Below are 24,571 nucleotides of genomic sequence, written 5' to 3' on the forward strand. Positions count from 1 at the left end.
CATATGTTTCTTTAACACCACAATCATCTTACAATATTATTAGAATCTAATATAAGACTTTTTCAGCTAAAAGGAGTACTCTGGAACTGCTGAAATCTAAAAAGAATCATTGTTAAAATAAAAATCTGCATTGAAATGTTTTTCTACATTTTTTTTTTACTTACAAGCATCTGAAAGGAGGAAATGATTTATCAGTAAAATGAAGAAGTTAAGTTCCTCTTGTAGGTGAGAAAACAGATGAGTGAGAAAAAAAATAGAAGCATACAAAACAATAACATATTCAGTCTTTATAAAAAAAAGAGCAGACCATTCAACATAATTAAAGAAGAGAGGAAAAAAGCTGGTAATTTTTTTTCCACAAAGTTTGTTTTTTACCCAAACACAACTTCTGACTTGCTGTGTACTTCTTTAGATCACTCTTCCCTCTTGCTTCCCATCTAAATGAAAGAGGTAATACGCCTAACAACAAACGCAACTGCCAGTTATGTAAATTTAACTTCTGATGTTTGAATTGAAAAGCAGTAGGTGGTAGCAGTACACCTACACAGCATAACATTGTATATCACAGAAACACCTGAACTAGCATCGACCACATGACATAGGCCTAGCCCAAGTGTAGTAGAAGCAGTGTATTGGCTTAGTGCAAGATTTGTCGGAATAGAACTATAAAACTCTCTTCACTTATGTCCCTTTGAGATGACCAGTCTCATTTGATCTCAATGAGATCAATTTGAGATGTTAAATTATCCATAGATTTCTCTGTTCTGGAAATGTCTTTGATTGTTCAGGTTCATGATGTCCATGGTGTATCTTTTGTGAGTTTACTGTAGAGAGACATAACTGATATTTCGCAGTATTTGGGGGAAGAGGAGTGGATGATCATCTTCAGACATATGGATGTCTGCACCCATATACGGGAATTCTCCCCTTACCGGCACGAAGTGTCTCTGCATACCCTTATGTCCAAGCTAGCAGTGATTATCACCATCAGTAAGTAATACAGAATACACTGGCGTACAAGTAGCCGAATGAAAAGAAATGCAATGTCAACTGTGCAAAGCTATGTGTAGTTTGTGTAGCAAATAAAAATCAATTAAGTCTTTGGAAAAAAACTAGGTGTTTTTAATGTCTTTAATAGACATAATTTTTTTGAACATTAGACATAAAAGTAGGATAAGTATAAAGTATCTTATCTTAATATGAAAAGGATACATGGTTCCATAAAAGCAGTAATAAGAGCAATTATCTTTGCAGTGAATTTATATGTTCTACTTAAATGTTTGCAGTCCAAGTAATAAGACCAGATTTAAGTCAACCACTTTTAGATGTTAATAAGCCCAACAGTATTTTACATGTTTGTGGAGTTAATGTAGGAAAATATTCCGTATCTGGTGGTGCCAGAACACAGCTGTGAGTGATGTAAGTGAATCATCTACTCACTATACCTAGAATGATGTAACATATATAATTCATGAGTACAGTTTATGAATACAGATATGAATTAAAGAGCTTAGTGATAAAAGACATGCTTAGGAATTTAAATTGATTTCCTGAAAAGGAATCTCTAATATCTGTTATTTGTTTTGTCTGCTTCGAACCAAAAGGATTACGAGTATGACAACAAACTGCTGGGTTTGTGTGATAGAAAGCTTATTTGCTTTATTTCAGTTGAGCCAAACTAAAACAAAAGAGCTACTTAATTATATTTTGCTGCTGTTACTGAATGAGCAAATACTGCTCATTAATATTTTTCATCTGACTGTTCACATGGGCAGACCATTTTAAAGCAATTCTCAGGCTTATCCTTAAGGGATGGATTCTGTTTCTTAAAAGAATGTGTCTGGTACACCATGAGATGCTCCATAGTTTCTGAGACATGCACACAAAGGTGCAATATGCAGTAAGAGCCCACATTGTAAGAGCCCAGCATCTTTTTAGACCAATAGCTGGATGTGAGAAAACCCAGGGAGGTAACAACTGACAGGGGCGAGTATTTCCCTTCATTGCCAGCCAGACAACTACCAAAGACAGGGGCCCTGGCATTGTCAGCCTTGGCAGGGATCAGCCTGAGAGCTGGGTGTGGGGAGCAGAAGCACCTGGCCGGGGCTCCCCAACTGGCCATCCCAGGTGCCTGGAAAGCTGCAAGCCAGCTCTGGGGATGGATGGATAGAAGGATGGTGGGAAGGGATGGAGAGATGGAAGGGGGACATGCAGGGAGGCTGGCTGGTGTGGTGGCTTAGCTAAAGGAGGACTGCTTGAGTCTCACAAATCACCAAATCATTGAATCATTAAGATTGGAAAAGATCTCCAAAATCATTCAGTCCATCTGTCAGCTCAACACCACTGTGCCTACTAAACCATGTCCCAGACTGCCATGCCTACATGCTTTTTGAAGACCTCCAGGGATGGAGACTGCTCCAATTCTCTGGGCAGCCCCTTCCAATGCTGCACCATTCTTTTAGTAAAGAATTTTTTCCTAATATGCAGTCTAAACCTCCCCTGGTGCAACTTGAGCCATTTCTTCTTTTCCTATGACTTGATAGTTGGGAGAAGAGATCGGCACCCACTTCACCACAATCTCCTTTAAGGTAGTTGTAGAGAGTGATAAAGTTTCACCTCAGCCTCCTTTTCTCCACACTAAACAATCCTAGTTCCCTCAACCACTCCTCATAAGATTTGCCCTCCAAACCCTATACAACACTGTAAGCAAAAGTGCAAATCTTGCTTTTGATACCCCAGCCTTCATAAAAGAGCAGTTCTGGGGCTATGACAAGGTTGTACCAATTTCAGAGGAGTGCAGGCCTGGCAAACACTTACTCTCAAAACAACTGCGAGCTCTTGTAACTTGGTCTTCTGCCAAGCTTTGGCCCAAAGCATCTTTGTCTTGACGTAGCATGGAGGCTTAAATCATGAGTGTAATCAAAATTAGTTAGGAAATTAGTTGAGGGACACTGGTAACATGTGCCAGGGCTGCTTTCATCAGCAGGGGGACTTCTGTGCCTCCTTCTTTCTCTGTGTTTGCTCTATCCGCACCTCACTGAGCAGGAGGAAGCAAAAGGAAAACTCCCCTTGTAACATGATGCACATGTCCTGGGGTAATTCTTGTTTCAGGTCACAACAGTCCTATTGTTAGCAAACAAGATTTCTATACAGATCACCCTGGGCATACACTTATTAGCTACAATTTGTCAGGCCCTGCTCAAACAAAAGCTTGCTCTGGGTATACAGGAGGTCAGGTTTCAGCTGTTTTACCTTTGGTCTTCCCAGGGCTGCAGTATAAACTTTCTTGTTCAAATCATTCTACAAGAAAATTGTCCCATTATTCCTCTTTCCAGTCCTTTTTTTCCTGGGCAAAGAGTATTTTCATTTGATTGCTAGTTCTATCCTTCTAAATATATCTTTTTTTATTTGAAATCTGAATTTATTTGAAATTGGTGGAAAACTGGTTGGATGGCTGGGCAAAGAGTGGTGGTAAATTGAGTTAACTGGAGACCGGTCACAAGTGGTGTCCCTCAGGGCTCAGTAATGGGTCCAGTCCTGTTCAATGTCTTCATCAATGATCTGGATGAAGGCATTGAGTGCACCCTTAGCAAGTTTGCGGATGACACTAAGCTGGGTAAAGGCGTGGATCTGCTGGAGGGTAGGGAGGCTCTGCAAAGGGACCTGAACAGGCTGGACCAGTGGGCTGAGACCAATGAATGAGGTTTAACAAGGCCAAATGCCGGGTCCTGCACTTGGGGCACAACAACCCTATGCGGTGCTACAGACTAGGAGAAGCCTGGCTAGAAAGCTGCCTGGAGGAGAAGGACCTGGGGGTGTTTGTTGACAGCCGACTGAACATGACCCAGCAATGTGCCCAGGTGGCCAAGAAGGCCAACGGTATCTTGGCTTGTATCAGAAACGGTGTGGCCAGCAGCTCCAAGGAGGTTATTCTGCCCCTGTATTCAGCAGTGGTGAGACCACACCACAAATACTCTGTTCAGTTCTGGGCTTCTCGCTCCAAGAAGGATGTTGAGGCTCTGGAGCGTGTCCAGAGAAGACCAATGAAGCTGGTGAAGGGGCTGGAGAACAAGTCTTATGAGGAGCGGCTGAGGGAACCGGGGTTGTTTAGCTTTTGAGAAGGAGGCTGAGGGGAGACCTTATTGCTCTCTACAACTACCTGAAAGGAGGTTGTAGAGAGGTGGGTGCTGGCCTTTTCTCCCAAGTGGTAGGTGATAGGAGAAGGGGGAATGGCCTCAAGCTGCGCCAGGGGATGTTCTGACTGGATACCAGAAAAAAAAATTTCACAGAAAGGGTTATCAGGCACTGGCAGAGGCTGCCCAGGGAGGTGTTTGAATCGCAATCCCTGAAGGTGTTTAAAAGGCAGGTAGACAAAGTGCTCAGGGACATGGTTTAGTGGCAGATAGGAATGGTTGGACTCGATGAACCAAGAGGTCTTTTCCAACCTGGTGATTCTATGATTCTATGAATTTAAAAAGCGTGGCTGGCCATGGTTTACCTTTCTCATAACTCCACTATATTTCCTGAATATGATTGTAGTAATGCAGAAGTTGGTATGAGATGAGCATCTGCCATGGCAAACTTAATTCATTAGTTGTTTTTCCTGCGGGTTTAATAGCAGGTGACATTGCTGTATGTGCATGTCCCCTTTTGGAATAAAAACGTATACTGCCTATCTCCCTGCATACTTCTGGGTAGGTGCTTCAAGTAGTAATTGCAGATGGTGCTATAAGCTTCATATAAAACCAATTATGAGCTATATTATATGTTATAAGTGACCTTACTTGGTCACTCTAAAAGGCTGAACAGACAGCAGAGGACATTGAATGTGTGTTTTGCTGACTCATTTGCCAAAACACTTACTATGTAAAATAAAGGATGAGTCAATGGATTACATCTTTTTCCCATAATGAGAAATATATGTGGAAGGATAAGGGAATGTGAAAGGTCTCAAACAACTTGCATTATAATTTTTCTGAATTTGTTGAGATTTGGTGGTAAAGTTTTGGTGGACTTTTTTTTTTCAGGTGGCACAAATAAACCCAACAGAGCTCAAATTTGAAGAACCAAATCTGCATTAAATGCAGCACTTTCATAAATAATAGTACTATTCTCAAACTTCTAAGATTTAGGAGAACAAGAACACCAAATGCCAAGTAGCAAATAAATGTCCATAGTAAAAAAGTTATCATACTTACTTTTTTTTGTTATTAATAGCTAAGCTATGGAGACAAATAGCAGAACTGCAATAAGATATACAGCCTGAAGGATGTAATCCTATAATCTTAAATGGACTATGAGCATGCTTATACTATCCTCATTCATCTTTGTTTGTTTTTCAGGCATTCACAGAGGAGACTTTGCTGCCTTCTTTAAGGACAATTTATTTAGTCACTGAAGACATCTGACAAAGTTAGTGAGTTCAGGAGACCCCAGCCGATGAGAACAATAATTAAGACAGTTAACACCCCTTGGGAAAGTTCTACAGATTAAGGTTCAACACATGCACCAAAGGCCTGCACTTGACGTATTTCTGAGACACTGAAAAATTCCACTTGCAGACCAAAGTAACATTTTGAGTTTTCTTGACATTCAGGGTGTCTCAACTCACTTTAATCATTCCTTGCTATTTTCCATGACTGAAATGAAAGTGAGAGGAGCTAAACATGATTTTACAGAAGCATTAATAATTACTAGACAATTGTAGTGTACAGCCTACACAAGCATTACAACGCAGTTGGATGGAGCTGAAAAAGAACAAAATATCTGTACTTAAAGTCACACATATCTGCATCTTCATAGAATCATTGAATAGTTTGAGTTGGAAGGGGCTTGTAAAGATCATTCTGTTCCAGTTCCCTTGCTATGGGCGGGGACTTCTTCCACTAGATCAAGTTGCTTAAAGTCCCATCCAGCTTGGCCTTGAACACCTCCAGGGATGGGACATCTACAACTTCTCTGGGCAAACCATGCCTTTGCCTCAGTCACCCTCCCAGTAAAAAATTTCTTCCTTATATCTAATTTAAATGTCCCCTCTTTCAGCTTAAAACCATTCCCCTCATCCTGTCACTAGACTCCCTGATAAAGAACCCCCTCCTCCTCTTTCCTGTATGCTCCCTTTAAGTACTGTAAGGCTGCTATAAGGTCTCACCACTCTTCGAGCTTGTTTTATACTATGCATATTGCTCCTCACCCCTTAAAAGCAGTGTTGAGACAAAAACTGATCTGAGGAAAGATTTTTCTTGGTGGCATAAAGCTACCCATTCAGCTTCTTACTGGGCTTGTGTGCACCCTTCATAGCAGCACAGAACCAGAAGGAGCCATTCTTTCACTGGCAGGTCAGGAATGATATGTTTTGGCTAATAAAGCATGGCAACAAAGGACAGTCACTTTCTCCTGTTCTGACCCACATGTTGCAAAGTCAGAAACCCCCTCAGAGACAGACTCAAAATGCTTTTTCTATGTGAAAGGTTCCATGATACCAGAGTAGTGGATACATACAGGAGATAGAGGAAGCATGTCATTCAGCATGCTGGTGCTGGCTTGGCTGGGATAGTTAATTTTATTCATTGCAGCTAGTATGGGGCTATGGTTTGGATTTGTGCTGGAAACAGTGTTCATAATATAGAAATACTTTTATTATTGCTGAGCAGGGCTTACACAGAGTCAAGGCCATATCAGCTTTTCAGCAAGCAAAGCAGGCTGGGATTGCACAATTAGTTGGGACAGGACTCAGCTAGGAGAGCTGATCTTAGCTGACCAAAGAGATATTCCATACCATGTAACATCATACTCAGCATTTAAAGCTGGGGTAAGAAGGAAGGCAGGACGTTCGGAGTTATGGCTTTTGTCTTCCCCAGTAACTGTTACGTGATGGAGCACTGCTTTCCTGGAGATGGTTGAATGCCCACCAACCACTAGGAAGTAACAAATTAATCCCTTGGTTTGCTTGTGTGCAAAGCTTTTGCTTTACCTATTAAATGGTTTTTATCTCAACTCATGAGTTTTCCTTACTTTTACCCCCTTCAATTCACTCTTCCACCCTGCTGGGTACTTATTTGCCAGCTGGGGTTGAATCGTGACAACACATTCGCAAGCGTTGAAGTGTCCTGAAGCTAGGGTAGAGAGTGAGGAGGCAAGTTTGCTGACTGTGCTAAATTATTTAAAGAAATAAAAGAGAACAATTGCTCTGAAAATGCGCAGAGACATATTACATGACACGTAGCAAATGAATGTTACAATGATGAAAATCAATGTAAACAAAGGCAAATTAACATACATAGGGGGAAAAATTATCTGAACTTTGCATATGTAGCAATAGATTGTTACCATTTAGGAGTGAGATTTATAACAGATTATTCAGTTCTCATCAGTGGGCAAAAAGGCAGGAACCCCACCAGTTCTAGTTCAAAAGGCATTTAAATTACTAAGAAAGAAAGGGCCAAAAATGTCGATGTATCTAGGGGGCTTCAACACAGAAAAACAATGGCTAAGGTTAAAAATAGTACAGGCCTTCATTATCATATATACTATAGAAAAAGGGATTAAAACTTGATTGTTCACTGTTGTTTTCCACCAACTGCAGGAGTACTAATTGAAGACAGGAGGCAGCAAATTCAAGGCAAACAGAACAAAACAGTTATTCACATAGTTTTAGCTCTCTGTGGAACCCTTGAAATGCCAATATGAAATTAATGCAGATGCTAATATTAAATAAGAATTGGTTTTGCCATTATACCAACTAGTCATGAGAGCATAACTGACCTTGAAACCTTAAATTTGGTATTATGTATTTAGATCAGCTTCATGTACTAGCATCCTTTTAGTCAGCCCGACATGTAAATAAGAGCAGAAGCAGTATCTTAGTGACTACAGTAAAGATATGTACAGTAAATATAAGAAAAAATAAATTATTCTTAATCCTCAAAACTGGACGAGGACTCAATCTGATGTTGATGTCATTATGGAGACTGACCAAGTTTATTATTTATTTATTTCCCCTTCATCTTAGAGATATATGCATTAGATATGAGCACATCATAAAAATGGTGTGAAAACCAGTCTGTGCTTTGGAATAACAATAGCTGGCAAGTTTAATTCTCTTTTGTCCTTGTCAGTGGTGCTATATTAGCCCCCAGTTTTTGCCACAACTTGGAGCTCCATGTCACGTCATACATATATGAGTACAATCTTTCCCAACAAGAATACAGACATTCTTAATCTATAAAGTGAACTCAGTAAGAATATATCCCAGTAAGAATACCTTACCCATTTATTACCTGATAGATTTGGTGTATTAATAAAAAAAAATAAATAGATGGAATCATTATATCTTAAAGGGATTGGTGTTTTTTTCTCATTATAGCTAAAAAGTGCAGAAAGTACGTTAAGTGTAAATTTATAGGTGTTTCCACCTATTTTTTCCTCTCTTTTCTATTCTCTTTTTTTTCACCTGTTTTGGTTTTTTTTAAAATTAGAAAACATTTTAAAAAAAAAAATGCAAAACAAAAATTAAAATTCTGAAATCTTGAAAGAAGAGCGACTGAAATAAGTATAAATTTTCTCCAGGGTGTTTCTTAAACTTTAGAAGCAACATGGCTTGTATTTTGGGAAAGCTGGGTTATCTTTAATGATAACAGAACCAACTTAGGAGTTTGAGGAACACATTTCTTAAGCTGCGTTTTTACTGAATATAAGGAAACACAAAAGCAGTATTTAAGCCCAAGTTTTTTCTAGAAAGTAGTAGGCTTACTTTCCAAAGATTGTCTTTTTTCCTGAAAGAGAAAGAATTACATTCTCGCCTCTTAAATATGGGTATTTATCCTAGTCTGCATTCTGATGAATTAGAAAATGTACGTTGTTCAACCTGGCAATGTTTTAATGTATCAGACAGCATGACTCCTCTTCTTCTTTGTGCAGCGAACAATTGTCATGAAAGTCAAAATACAATGTTCTGTTGTAAAGGATATAGACCTTATCTCAGGATTAAGAAAGAAAACATAAAGAGGTCTTTTACTTCCATAGCATAGAATATCTTATTCCAAGTCTAAGACAGAAGAAACATTATCTTCCACGTTGCACTCAGTTGTCACAACTGCACTGTAAAATTGTGCATGTTAGGAGACGTATTCATCTTTTCTGAAGTTACACATTATCAAAGTGATTTTGGTGATCTGGGAAAACCTGCTTCTCATAGAATAAGAATTTTTGCATTATGAAGGACAGATTCTCTGTGTTTGGTATGTGTATGGCAAACATCCACTGTCCAGACCTGCATGTGCAAAAATAAATTACAGCCCCAGAAAATCCTCCTTTTTATAACAGACATTAAAACTGGCTACTATGTTTAGAAACTGTGGCTCATGCTTGGAAATACAGGTAAGCAGCCCTTCAACTGCTGGAGGCTGGTGTGTCTGCAGCACATTTCTTCAGATTGCCAAGGACTTGCAGTCTCTCCAGTCTGTTTTATCAACCCCCACTGCCAACTTCTCCCATTATATATCTTTTCATGGAGCATATGGTAGGTGGCATTACTCAGCTAACAGATGTGCCTTTATGATGCCTACAATTTGTACTGTGCATGCAGGGACTTGTAGTATATAAACAGAGGTTGGCAACACATGATAAGGTCATTATACTGGCTAGTTCTGTTATATGTGTGAGCAAACTCCAGGACTAAGAGAGCCCAGAGCAATATATCTGACAAAGACCACATTTTTACACATTTCTTATTGTAGATGGGCTGTTAAGATTACTTGATATATTAGATTTTTATGGACCCTCTGCTCTGCTAGTATGATTGGTACCTTGGCAGTCCCTTTCATTAATATACCATAATAGATTATTTACAATATCACCATTGACTTGTGGAGACATATTTTACATCTCTGTATAGTAAGTTAAAAAGCTGGATAGACATGAGTGTAGTATCAGAGAGTAATAAAAAGGACTGATTACAGTTAAAAGAGTGTGACTGTTGACTCTGCTAGTAAAACTGAGGGTCCACATTAAAACTCAAGAAAAATGCAAGGTTACTGGTCTCCATTAGAAACCAAATATGGTGAATATTGTGTCAATGGAGAATGCTGAAAATGGACATGCAGACACTGCAAACCGCATGGCATAATGTACCCCCTTAAGGTATTATCTTATGTTCTTCTGAACTGTGTGCTTGAGGGGGCTCTCACTGACACATCTTGATTAGTCCCAGCAGACTCAGTTCTCTTTCCTGCAAGTGACAGTAAAAGCAAGTGAGGCCAATCAACTGCTAGGTCTGAAAAAATCCCCTTTCTGTGCTTTTGAATACAAAGGCACATAACATGCAGTGGCTGAAACCTGCATTCTTTCTGGGTGTGCCAAGATGAGATATTTTGATCTGTTACTGGGAGAAAAATAAGGAAGCTCTTTAACAGGGAGAAAAATGTTACTGGGCAATATTGAGTCAGATTTTGTTGTGCTTTACCTCTGAAATCATTGGAGTGGTGCAGGGTAAGCTATGGCACAATGGCTTTTGTCTTCATATATTCTAATAATTGCTTCCTGAGCTGTGACTGAGGATATCAACCTGTCTGGTGGTTTTATTTTCTTCCCCCCAAAGGCACCTGCCATTCCCTCCTTTCCCCACATTCATCTTTGCGTAATGCAGCCTGGGATGGACACCATTGCCTGGGATAGGATTAGCTTTCATTGCAGCATGGGCAGGGGTACCGGCTCATGTTCAGCTTGGTGTCCCCAGGACCTCCTGGTCCTTTTCTGCAAATCTGCTTTCCAGCTGATCAGTCTCCGGCACGTACAGGTGCATAGGGCTATTTCTCCAAAGGTGCAGGATTTTATACTTCCCCTTGTTGAACTTCATGAAGCTTCTGTAAGCCCAATTCATCCTGCCAAGGCCACCCTGAGTGGTGGCATAACTCTGGTGTATCAACAGCTCCTCCCAGTTTGTTGCCATCAGCAAACTCACTGGAGGGTACACTCTGCTCCACCACCCAGGTCATTAACGAAGGTATTGAACAGGACTGGATGTGTTATTGACCCCTGGGGTCCACCACCAGTTTGTGGCCTCCAACTAGGTTTTGCACTGCTGGTCACCACTTTCTGGGTCCATGGGTACAGACAGTTTTAAATTCACCTCATCCAGACCACACCTTATCAGCTTCTCTACAAGGATCTTGCCGGAGACAGTGTCAAAAGTCTTAATGAAGTCTAGTTAGACAATGAATGGTTCTTTCCTCATCTGTAAAGCAAATAATTTCATCATAGAAGGTTATGAGGTTGATCTAGCCTGTTTGTGGTTGAAAGCTGGTCTTCTTTCAGATAAAGCCCAGGAAAATAATTTCCTTTTTGTTTTATAATGCATTTGGTACGGAAATAAATTGTTCTTTAGAGAGTGTTTCTCCATTATTATTCTATACATTAAGATGATTGAGATCTCCAGTTATAGATATTTCTATTTCATAGCCAGTATCTAACAAATTTTTGGCAAAAATCTTTATAACTTCGAACATATGCTTCCAAGATTTCCATCTTCTGTATGTAGCTTATGGTTTTATAACTGTAGTCCCTTCTGTTGTCCATTATATTGCAAGAGATTTTATTTCTGCCAGGAATTGTGATGACAATGGGCATTATGTTCCCCTTACCACCAGCTTTGTGTAATCTGTTGACCCTTTTCGTAGCTTAGCTGCAAAGTAAGCAGAAATATATGCCTGTTAAAATCTAGATTGGGCAGAAAATATGATAATGATATACTGGTCTATAAGTTTTTTCATGCGTTTTCAATGTATCAGTATTTATTCAGTCATGTGTAGAGACAGAAATAAAACTTAGGTTATGAATGGAAAATCACTTTCTATTACAAGAAAGAAACCTAAATAATTTAAAATACCTGTTGGAATAAGTTATCAAAATTGAAGAAATAAACAAGTTGACACCTGTGAGAACAAAACCCATTAATGCTAACAATAGTATGATTTTGCATCATTTAGGTAGATTAGAATTGAGAAATCCATAAAAAGATAACTTCTAAGGAAAGAATCTAATAGCAGGTAAAGTGTTGATAAAAAGATTGTACATGAAGTATAGACTATATTAACATGTAATAAACTATTAAAATTTGGCATTCCATTGCAGGATGGATTTTTTTCTCAATATTTTTTCTCAGGTGGCATCAAATGCCGAAGTCTAGTTGAACCTAAAAAGCCAGCTTAAAAAAATTCACTCTAATTATATATACAACTTATGTTATTGGATTTAGCTTGGTTTTTAGACAAACAAGGGATATATGATCTTTATGTTTGTCAGTAGACTCCGCTAACATTGAATCAACTATCCAATCTGAACTGAACTTGACAAACTTGATACGTATTCTGATTTAGTATTCTGATTTAGTATTCTGCCATAGCCACCTCCAGTGAGAGTTCTCACCAGCAAGTACTTCCCTCTTTCCTCCTAGCTCTCCATTTGATCCCAGGACGCTTGCAGTCCAGTGTACAGTAACCCAGCTTAAGGTATAAAAGAGATATCATTGAGGGTGGTCAGTCACTGGGACAGGTTCCCCAGGGAAGTGGTCATTGTGCCTGTCAGAATTCAAGGAACATCTGGATGACACTCTTAGTCATAAAGTTTAATGTTTGGTAGTCCTGCAAGGAGCAGGGAGTTGGACTCCATGGTCCTTACGAGTCCTTTCCAATTTGAGATATTCTGTGATTCTCTGACAAATACCTTTCAGCCTTGTAACTATGTTGTTTTCTAGGCATAAGACTGGATGCTTTTGAACTGGGGAGTCTCCCATATTCAGGGTGAAAGCTCTGCATAAAGATAATGTACAAAAGACAAGTGTCTGTTTGTTCTTCTTCTAATTTCTTTTTACAGGGAAAAAGCACCTCCAGCTGCACTGTGTCATGGCACAAAGGCTCTCTGAGTAAGAAACTTTGAACCCATATCCAAGCATGTCACTTTGGAAACATTGCTACTTCTTTCTCTGGTTCCTTTGCAGGGTAGGTGGCAAGGAGACTTCAGCTTTCCAGGCCTGTTAGCATGAGAAACGTTTGGGCCAGGTAGGGCAGCATCCAGGACTCGATGACCGCTAAATTAGTTGCTTTCGAGATTGTGTGTTTGGACTTGTGTGCTTTTGTGCATTTGTAGAGTATTCTTTTATGGATGTGAAGACTAAATCAGTTACCTTTTTAACTAGTAGTCATGGTTTAGCCCCAGCATGGCCAATTTTGGCAGCTAAAATCAAGCAGTTAGTCTCCCAATTCCCTTCTCTCCCCACCAGCAGGGAAAGGGGAATGAGAGGAGAAGACCTGAGGGCTGGGAACTAAAACATCTTTAATAAGATAATGATGATAATAATAACAATAACAGTAATAATAAATTAATAAGAAAATAATAATATACAATTAATAAGAAAATAATAATAAAATATGTACAGAAATACAAAATTGCACCCTCACGCCTCGATAAATATATGTCACCACAAATGCTGCAGATCAAGCACAGGGAAGAAAGTGAGTGGCAGGAAGGATCTGGGCTCAGGAGCCGGATTCAGGAACACACAGATCTGGGATAAGGAGCAAACAGACAGACAAGGTTCTCACTGGACATGGGCCATCAAAGAAGAATGAGAGGCTCTGTCAGTTTTATATCGAATAAGATGTATATGGGATGGAATATCTCTTGGTCAGTTTGGGGTTACCCGTCTTGTTCGCCCCTCCCTGCAGGTATGACCCTTTTTCATATTTGGCATCCCATTTGCAGCATTCTTTCAGCTCAATGATGGCCTTGGTTACTATGGGAATAAGTATAGCCAATGGCCTTTCTGCATACCAATGCCCCGTGTTATCACTTCTAGACAGAAACATGTTCTGAAAACAGTGCAGTTAACTTTCAGAAAATGAAGTTACTTAATTGAGACTTAGCAGAAGTTAGAAAACTGATTCTACTTCAGCTAAAACCAGAACACTAGTATCTAAAAAAAATTCCTAAATAACAGCATTCATCAACTACAGCCACCTACCAGGTCCTGAAAACCTTATTCACTCTATTATGCAGGATAAACACAAATACTGAATAAGTTAAAGGGTCTTGAAGCCCCTGTGATTGAAAATATGTTGACATTGGACAAGGATCTGTAACTTTTATGTTCTGTGTGCAATAAATGACATTTACTTCTTTAGAGGAAAGTGTTTTTATGAAAGAGTAACCAGATTTGAATAACTTGTTAGTGACGCAAAGTGATTAAACTGGATCATATTTCAAATGTTTCTAAAGGAGTATTTCTCAGAAGAGTCTGGTCTTCCAGCTTATTTTAAGCTTGCCATTGAAAAATTGCCATTTTTCAATTTGCTGTGACAAATTATCAGTGAGTCCCTGTACACCTAGTTTTACAATGCTCACAGTGGTGAGAGTAGTAAGACTGAACCAGCTAAGCCCTCGGGTTTCAAAGTACAAGTAAAAGTATCCCTTTAAGGTATACCTTTGTCAGGCATCTCTTCATCACATGTCACAGGCGAGGGATTCTGGTCTCAAGAGAACAGCTGAAGCAGAAAGATGAATTTAACTTACTGGGGAAACACAATGATCAGGTTCAGACATCATTATTACCACACCACAGTAGGATATGAACAAAGCTATAAATTAATTGCATTGAATCAAAGACTGGAGTTTTTTAAATGTTTCTGTTTTTCAGTTCAGGGCTTGGTTGTTAAGCAAGTTAATAAAATACCTAAATATTAATTATATAATTTTATAGCATTTTATATCTAAGTGTCACACAGAAATTAACTAAAATAAAGTAATTTAGGAAATATTCTTACTTTACCAGCTATAACACATGTCAAGTTTTATTCAAAGGGATAGGAAGAGACTGCAGCTTGAAAACACTGTTAAACATTAACACAGCATAAAATATTAAGGCTGTATATTTAAAACCCCATGTAGTAATACAGTACTTTCTAAAGATGAATTTTAAGCCAGCGTGTGTCACTTCATTTCTCTTTTATTCTTTGTGGTATACTAAATATTGAGTTTGCAATAGATGTAATGATAGTACAGTTTGCCAAGGCTTTCAACGTTTACATAAAGGACAAAAAACGAAAACTAGCTATCTACTGCGCTTAATACAAGTGTCTATGGTTATCATACTGTGAAGTCACAGAGAACAGAGGAAGATACTTTCCTAATACTATGCTTATCAAAACTGGATTTATGGTAATCATTAGTAGTGATGTCTATATACAAACTCAGAGCACTTTATAAATTTATGTCCCAGCATCTTCCCCATTTAATAGATGAGGGTATTGCAGTCTTTAATAAGAGTATGTTCTAAATATTGTAAAAGACCTATGGTTTAATCTCAGAGGTTGCTTAACTTTACATAATGAAGTCTTATGGTACTCATGATTCAAAACATGAACATTGTTAGTAAAATCAAGTGTGTATGTATTAATATGTAACTACTGCACAGTGATCATTTTCTTTATAAAACCTTGTATGCGAAGATCAACCAGTGATGAGACACCAGCACTGGGAATACAATACAAGTTTTCTGAACGCCAATGGTATGCACAAAGATTGTGCTGCACTGGCTTAAAATTGCAAGCAGACCTTTCTCTGTGGAACTCTTTTACATATACTGCTTCAGAGGAAGAGAACTACTGTGCCTTGCAGATGAATAATATATATATATTTTTTAAAACATCTGTTTTCCCCAAGAAATATTAAAATTATGTTAAACTGGCAAAGTTACAGAATGTCTCTGACCGTTAGTTTTATGCGTATAACATCTTGTTTCAGCCTATAGAGTTATGCAATTAATATAGTTTATATACAGACGTTTTGTAATAAAATCCCTTTCTTGATGCCACTGACTGGAGTGGAGAGATTCTGTTGTCAATTTCTGAGAAAGATGAAAAAAATACCACAGTACAGGGGAGAAAAGCAATAAATTGAACTTTCTTCCAGGCATTCTGGCTATTGATAATTGAAAACCCTTACAATGATCTCGGCTAGATTACTAGGACAGGTTTTGGAAAATAACCTGTTGTGTTACTTCCCTGCGAACCGTCCCTGCACCCTTAGTGAATGGCTGACAGCGGTCCTGTGCTATCTTGTCTCCATGAAGAAATTTTTGTATCTATCTTGGGAAAGAAAGATGGCTTGATTTGAAGTACCACTCAACAGATCTTAGCATCCGATTGAAATCATATAGCTTTGTATTAAAGTGATTTTCAAAAATAGTAAAAGCATGGTTACGGTGTAATTACAGCCAAGTCTGTCCGTGTTCTGATGCTGAAAACTCGGTAAAGCAATTGTCACCTAAGAATAGTCTGAATGGAGATTTGTCATACTTTGGACACTTGCAGAGTTATTTCCTACATTTTGCGAGACAGGCTTTTTACTATGTTCCAAATCTCCCTTCTGCCCTGATGCTTTCACTTTTAGTCTAGAATGATGCTGAGTATCCTTTTCATTTGCCCTCTGTTTTGTGTCAGAGAGACTTTTTCACCAGTTGTAACTGAACAAGGAAAGCATGCACCCTTTTCCCTTGTATCCTGCAAGGGTAGAGAATTAATACAATTGAGATTCTCCCTCCTTAGTCTCTTTTTTTTCCCCCAGGCTGACAGTCCTTCCTTTCAGGTGGATACACCTGTCTCCTTTCTTCTGGCACCCAGCCCTTAATTAGCTAATTTAATTAGACATGTTTAATATTTTAGTAATCTAGTCACTTTTTCACATTCCCTTTCCATTCCATGGAGCAAACAGGATCTTCAGAACATAGTCAAGGTCATAGCTGAACTTTCTATCCTAGCAATACAAAACTTTACCGATACCTTATTTATAAGCTAAATGGTCTCTCTTCACTGACTTTTAGGCTGGGTGATACCCAGCCCTCAGTTTTGTTGACCAGATTAACAGTACACTTTGTATAATATATGTGACTTAACTTTTTTCCCCAAAACTTTACATATGTGACTTGATGGGCGAAATTGGAACACCACACGTTCCTGCAATCTGTCCACCTCCAACAGCTTCATGTCTTTATTCAGCGGTTGCTCTGGTGCTATTGGAGGTGTCAGAGGGTATTGGCTATATCATGCATGTGGATTTGTCACTCATACGAACCAGTTTTATCACAGCTCCAGAGCATCCAGAGATGGTATTAACTATTTCATTTTTAATTACAAAGTCAGTCTTTTTTTCTTGTGTTTTTTTTTCCACAGGGACAGCTGTGTAGCCATTCAGAATCATCTTGCTCAAAATTTAGAATACAAATCTTAAAATTTATCCTTTTTTTCTCTGAATTTAGTTATTAATGTTTTTGAAAAGGTCTCAGTAGCATTCGTCCCAATTACCATTCATTTGTTTCTAAGGGTCTCTCCCAGAGACAGTCCGTATTTCAGCACAACTTGTTCCAAAGCATGGTCTCTTAACCAAAATGTCCAATAAAAATTAAAGATTTAAAGCAGAATTGTGGATTAGTTCAAAGCCAGAGTTAGAGATATATATTTTTTCCATTTATTCTTTATTGCATGTCAAACAGAAACAAAGTCAAGTCATTTCTTTGGGAGCACAAGACAACCCAAGAAACTGAATTCAAGCCCTGAGGTAAGCATAAAGCCTTGTTGAGGTATCTTAATGTTTTCGTGTTGTGGTTTGGTTTGGCTTTTTTAAATAAGCTGTTTAACAAGTGTGATGGAACAGTCATGACATTTTAGTCTCTCTTGACGCTTGCAGTTAACCGGTAAATGGGTCCTTCAAAATATTTCTAAACTAAGGAGAAATTTGGTGATGTAGTCAAATATTTCTTTGATACAGTCCTGTTTATTTACAATGAATGCACAAAAAATTCTATTTTCTTAGATGCATTTACAGTTAAAAAATAACAGGCTATTTCTTTGCCCAGAGTTTCAAGTTTCATTCTACATAGAATTCTCTCACCTGTTAAATTTATGCTTCTTACCTCTACTTGTTGGCCTTTGGCTCCCTTTTTTTTCCATGCTTTTGAAAGTTTTTGAAAACCACATCCATTGAATGGTACCTAGTTGGTTTCTAATACCGATTTCCTCTTTAGTCTTCCACTTAGACTGTGTTTTGAGTAGAGGAACCATTTCAGGTAAAAGGAAATATATCTTTTATGCCTCGTCTTAAACCTGTTGTGAATGATTGATACATTTGTCCAAGCAACCACAAAGTTTCATCTAAATTCTATTGCATGTATTTTATAGTCTCAATCTTGTTTAAAATAATGTAGTTCCAATCCGCTTTACTTTTTCAGCTGAGGCAACAATTCAGGATATAATCTTCATGTTCTAAATGCATTCTTTCTTGTGTTTCTATATCATTTGAAAAGTATCTGTAGTAGATGTTGTATATAATATGATATGGAACGGCATGGGTCGCACTGCAACTAACTTTGGTGCTAATTTTCATCCAGCTATAAAGTGACTTAGTGAATAAGATGTCCTTTAGTAAGTGCCTACAGCCCCTGTGTGGAAGAAATTAAGAGAGGCTTGAGATTAATGCCTGAAGTTGAATATAACATGAACTCACATAATTTAGATTCAATTCTATGGCTATATGTGCCCTCCTCATGGCCTGGGATGGGTCAAGACGCATGCTGTCATGGCCAGCATTTTTAAAGGTTGTTCTGACAGACGTCATTTAATTTGCTACGGAAGGGCACTGACAGGTTTTTTTTAGCCAAGTCAATGCACGAAACTTATGCTCAAATTGCCACAATACCTAAAATATTTTACTATCCTCCACCACACTCCCTCTTAAGCTCTCTAAAAATAATCCTTAATTGCTCCAGCTGCAAATGGCATCAACATGATGATTCTGATCAGATCATTCAAATGCAGTTCATATGTTTATGCAAAACTTTCTTGGCTTTCATAAGCTGGCTTTTGTAATTCCATGATGTTTGAGTAGAAAAACATCATAGAAGCTGTATAAACTTTATGTAGGACAAAAATTACGTACATGCAAGTCCTCACAGCAGTCTTTCATCCAATGATCTTAATGTGACAAACTTTTCTGCTTAGGTTCTCTAAAGTTTCGTATTGTCAGGGACAGCAATTAATACCTCAGAACATTAGGAATTTAGACTGTAAATCAAGGCCCATGACTGAGAAATATTCACTGTAAAGTATTTTATTGGAGCAATAGCAACATAATAACTAGTATCAACCAATGTTCATGAAGTGTTAGTCCTGGCTAGCACTACTACAACCACCTGGCTGATGTTCATTGTTCTCCACCTCATTCTTGCCCTTTTATTGTCCTCCACCTTTTAAACTCTAGCCAACAAGTCCACTAATACAGCTATAAATTTACTGGCAAGCTGTGCAGCAGCTGAGCCCATCCCAGTTTCTTTGTGCCAATCAGCCAGCTGGTAAGCTGGGAATGATCTGAGAACTGGCTGTAATGCTGTTTCACTGACCAAAAAGAGTCTGCAGAATTTGCCTCAGTGAGTTTTTTAACTTTGCTATGGCATTGTTTTCTGCTCATAGTTATTGGCATAAAAATGTTCATATGTAGAACAGGAAAGAGAAACTAAGGGAGTCGGTAAGGAAACTGCACTTGGAGCGCAGGGAAGTATTTCCTAAAAGTGAGTGAAGAAATCTGCAAAATGCAAAATTGAAAATCAACATGGACAGTCAAAACATCACAGTCATTTCCATAGTTACTGTAATACTAATGACAGCATTCAATTTAAATTAACAGCATGCACAAGTAAATTGCAAGTCATGGAGCTATTGAGTATTTTGAGTTTATTATACATACACTGTTTCCTTTTGCTCTCTCCCACCGCTTGTCTTAAAACTTCTGTTTTCTTACTCTTCTGCTACTTTTCTATTTTTCTACATTTGTTCTAGTACAGATTTAGGAAAAGATTAAGTTATGGAGCAAGCTCGTTTAACTGAATTGTACTTTTCCAATGTCCTGGAAGTACTTGTCTCTCCTCAGATCTGTTGGCACAGACCATAGTGACATAAAAATTATGTTCTTAAGAGTTGAGTTACATCAGTGCTTTAATTTTTATAGTTCCAACACACTGAGTAATGCCCACACTAATAAATTATGAAGTCATTTGAACCTGGTCTTCCCGAGCAAGGTGATTGCCCAGCCATTAAGTTAGGTTCATCTCTTCCAATAAGCGTATAATTTTTATCTATATAGAATGGATTAGCTCTACCAGTGTTGCATTCGTTGATGATTATTTATGAGATATTGGAAGACAAGAGCATTTAGGTACCAATGAGTTTTTAATGATAAAGCAGGTAGGTTAATGTAATGCTGAAGGAAGTCCTTTCTAAAGGATGAGGAAAGAGAAACTTATGCCTGATCCAAACTGCAAACAGTAATTGTTAACTGCATAGTCCTATATCACGCACTCCAGTAAGTTCTTGATTTCATCACCAGCCTCTTTATGGAATTTTTATCTTTACTAACAGAACAAACTGAGTAAATGAGGTAGAGGTTGAGCATGAGGTGGGATATGTCCCTTGCTAAGAGAGGAAATGCAGATCTAAATTTAAAAAAAAAATGAAATCCACAAAAGAAACAATCAGACTTGACTTCCATGGTTTAAATTCATTGAAGCCAACATTGTGAATATGCAGTTCTCAAGGACTTTGACAGTTCTAGAACATGTTTCTCCAGTTCTCAAATACTTGTTATATCCTGATGGGGGATCTTAAAGATTTTAAAATCTGATGAACTTCACAGAGGATAAGTACTTCCCACCCAGCTGATGGGAAACAAAACCTTTGCCAAATATGTTCAAATTCAAGAAGGAAATTGTTCCAGTATGTCTTGTACAAAATGTGACATAAGTCATAGAGCAATGCAATTGCTACTGAAAGCATTGTAGCAGCCTGTCCCCTCTTGCAAGTCGTCAAGTCCCCATGGGAGCTCAGAGTAGGCTCCTCACGCATAGGCATGACTCTGTGTCTCAGGACTGGTGGGGTGTAACTTGCATGCTTAGGGCATAATTGCCTTTAGAAACTACTTACAAATTCTGTAGAGTATATGAATTTTCTCCAATAAATTAGTGAAGTCATTTGTATCTACCACAGTCCAGTATGATAATCAATGAATTGACTTTCACCTTGGCAGTACACTTGATGTTTAAACAGCAGCTAAATTTTCTAAACTCCAGAGAAGAGAAGAGAAAAATCCACATTTTTGACCATCAACCTGCTACTGTAATCACTATAAAAATGTGAGTTTCTGTCTGAAAGAAAGAAAGAGAATCTGATTTTAGTTCCTCTGTAACCAGTATATGAAAATGAGGAAACAGTAGCATTTTTCACAGCAAGGGACTGTATAAAATATTGCATCTGCAGCCCAAGTGCCACTGCTTTGTCCTGGGATTTCTGCCAAACCAGGAGGCTGTTCAGCTGTAATTAACATTTCTCATCCCAATATCACTGTTGATGAGTCCCCACACAGTTTAAAGTACAGCTGCCTGCTACAGTAGCTCATTATGAATACAGGACCTCTGCTGACTCTCTTCCCTTCTGCTTTACTTACCATGGGCACTTTTCACTGCTTCAAAAGAATCACAGTTACCTTTTTGCCAGACTTTGTGAGGTAGCTCCATCATCTCTCGTCTGAAGATCTGCATACTCGTTTTGGCTTGATCCATTCGAGCTTTGTTGCCTTTAGGAAGACTTTCATCTTTTGTTTGGATCTGCTGGACTTCATTTCTTACTGGACTGATTCCACCTTGAGCTAGACATCCCTCACCTCTTGTTAAATTATTTGTCCGTTCAGTTTGGTGCTCAGATTAGCCAGATTGTATCATGACGCATTTCAGCTTGGCTCTGCTGCAAATCCTTGGCATTGCTTCTCTGCAGTCTCTTGGAAGCTTTGCTAAAACTAAATGGAAGGCTAAGCAATTGCAAGTGATGTAGTGATGCAGGCAACTGTTCTTGAGGATATGTTATATAACTAGTCGGTATGAAACACAGTGGTAACCAGCCAGTATGAGAAAATTGCTTAGGGAAACAATTTCAGTTATTTTCCTCTGCAACTGTTAATAGCTAAATCAAAACTGGAAAAGGACTTATTTTAAAATAAAATTAGTACCTTTTACTACATTTTATCTATGCTATATTATTGAAATATTTCTCCTGCTGGCGTTATTGTTACTTACTGATTGGTCTAGCCAGGGACTCTGCTGCAGCAACATCCTTGTTTCAAACACCTCATCATCTAAGCATAAATAAAACATCAACATACAAAGAGTTTAAGAAACCAAAGAAACAAATGTGGCCAGTTTTACCGATCACCTTCTTAACATGATTGAAGTCTTGGTAGGGAGGGCTTTCCTAGAGTGTTTTAGGAAAAGAGAACAACCAAAAAATGAAGTCTAGCAAACCTGGTGGATTAGCAGGGGTAGATGATCTCACAGCACCAGAGACAGGAGCAGCAGGATGTTTGGAGCAAGGTCATGTACGCTCTTTAAAGCAGAGACAAGTTATTTTATTTTTGCTTCAGTATAAACCAGGAAGCCATGAAGGCAGGAAAATGAAGGAATGATCTTACTAGTGACCTGGGAAAATGATCTTTGCATCACTTCTGTGAAAGGAACAGGAAAAGATCTGGCCAAAGAAGGATCCTCACATTTCTGGCTGGCAGCAGCATTCTCCTTTGTTATTAGGAAATGTTACACCCAGTAATAGAAAAAACTACAGAATTGGCAACAAATGAATAGTAATCCAAGTTGCAAAGTGACACATTGTCCCAATGAACAATCCTGAGAAACAGATAATTGACCATTTTTTAAACATATTGAGAGGAAGAGGTAAAGAACTCTAACATTAAGGAAAAGCACAAAAATTAATGAGGAAACTTCCTTGATATAGATGACAGAAATCCAGATTCTATTCCCAGCTGACTTAAACAGACTTGCTCTAATTTAGCATGGGTATAATTAAGAATAAAATGCAATCCATTAAGGCCACATGGGGTTTAAGCTGTCCCAGAGACTTAAATGTGGATATATGATTTATTGTCTTAAGCTGTTATAGATTCTACTGCAGAATCTATAATGTTTAAAAAAAAATCAACCTTAAAGTGCAATAATGTGTATTAAATATTTATTTCTCCTTAAGTAATACATATCTCTCTAAAAAAATTTCCAGACATGAAGGAAGTAAGGGGAGTATGTCAAAGATCTGGCACCAAAGAGAGCTAGATAGATGATTTTGTTATAATTGCTATTAACTTCTCAAGCTCTGGAATTGTAAGTGAAAGAGGGCTCATTTTTAATATACAAATGATGAGACCAGTTCAGAGTTGCTTAATAAGGATTTCACACAAAGCAATTAAATGCAGTCATTTAAAAACCATTCAATATCCTCAAGTTCTGGATAACTTTGGAAAAGAAAATAATTTCCAAGACTTTCTGATTCAAAGATACAAGGAAAAAAAATTAAAAATCGTTGTCAAAGAGCCAAAGTGTTATGAGGACTTCCTGATCAAAGACGTGATTCTTAATGCAACTGTCAGCCACAAAATTCTGAATGAAATGATGTGCATCCAATGTATATCCAAAGTGCAACCATTAGAATAACTTTTAAAATTAATGTAGTGGATGATTCCATGGTGCTGAAGGAGATGGACAGAGGGGAAAAAGAGATCTTGTGAAAATCTCAGAGCAAGGTGTGGTATACAAGGTCTATACAGGACTCAAAAAATCCTTCCCAAGTAAATGACACACCTTTAATGACATTAGTGGAAATTAAGGATTTACTAAAACTCTTTAGATCTTATTTATGGAAACACGGAATCGTAGAATCATTAAGGCTGGAAAAGACCTCTAAGGTCATCAAGTCCAAATGTCAGGCCAACGCAACCATGCCTACTAAACTATGTCCTGAAGCATCACATCTATATGTCTTTTGAACACCTCCAGAGATGGCGACTCCACCACTTCTCTGGGTAGCTTCTTCCAATGCTTCATCACTCTTTCAATAAAGAATTTTTTCATGGTATCCAATCTAAATGTCCCCTGGTACAACTCTTGTCCTATCACTTGTTATTTGGGAATTCTGCAACATAGTCCCTGTGCAGAGCCCTGATGTCATCAGTGAATGATTTGCAGAAACTTGCCTACAACTCCACAGATCTCCTGGAAAATTTTTGTACTTACACAAAAATTATTTCAAGAATGAGTGATGCCACTCAAGAGTCAAGAGGAAAAGCAGATATTTTTTTTCCCCGTGTTATCATTTTCTTGAAATGATTCAGTGCTGCTAAAAGCAATGAATATGAATCAGACATATTTATGAGGTAAGGTCCCTACAGTGTCTAGAGTAATTAAGATCTTTCATTCTTCTTGTTCAAATCAAAGTACCTGTCATTCTCCCCTGAAGATCCTGCTGCTTCTTGGAGCAACCACTAGTCTCAGAGAAAAGCTTCTTTTCATAAAGAGCAATACAAATTTGTCATTTTACATCTGGGGTGACTTTTTGACAAGATAAATTCTTGTTTAGAGCCCTAATTACTTTCAGGCATCTGCAATTTTTTGTTGACAGAAAAAGAGAAGTATTGTGTC

General features: G+C 38.2%; 1 long non-coding RNA gene across 1 annotated transcript in view; it reads right to left on the minus strand.

Moving 5' to 3' along the window:
* LOC128854078 (uncharacterized) overlaps nucleotides 1-21,840 on the minus strand; it is a 36,187-nt gene extending 14,347 nt beyond the window's left edge. The window contains exon 1 of the long non-coding RNA XR_008452979.1: nucleotides 21,580-21,840. This is a non-coding gene — a long non-coding RNA (uncharacterized LOC128854078). The remainder of the gene's footprint in view (nucleotides 1-21,579) is intronic.
* Nucleotides 21,841-24,571: the final 2,731 nt, after the last annotated feature.

Source organism: Cuculus canorus, chromosome 1 (genome assembly GCF_017976375.1).
Source record: "Cuculus canorus isolate bCucCan1 chromosome 1, bCucCan1.pri, whole genome shotgun sequence".
In the NCBI taxonomy this organism is placed as follows: Eukaryota; Metazoa; Chordata; class Aves; order Cuculiformes; family Cuculidae; genus Cuculus; species Cuculus canorus.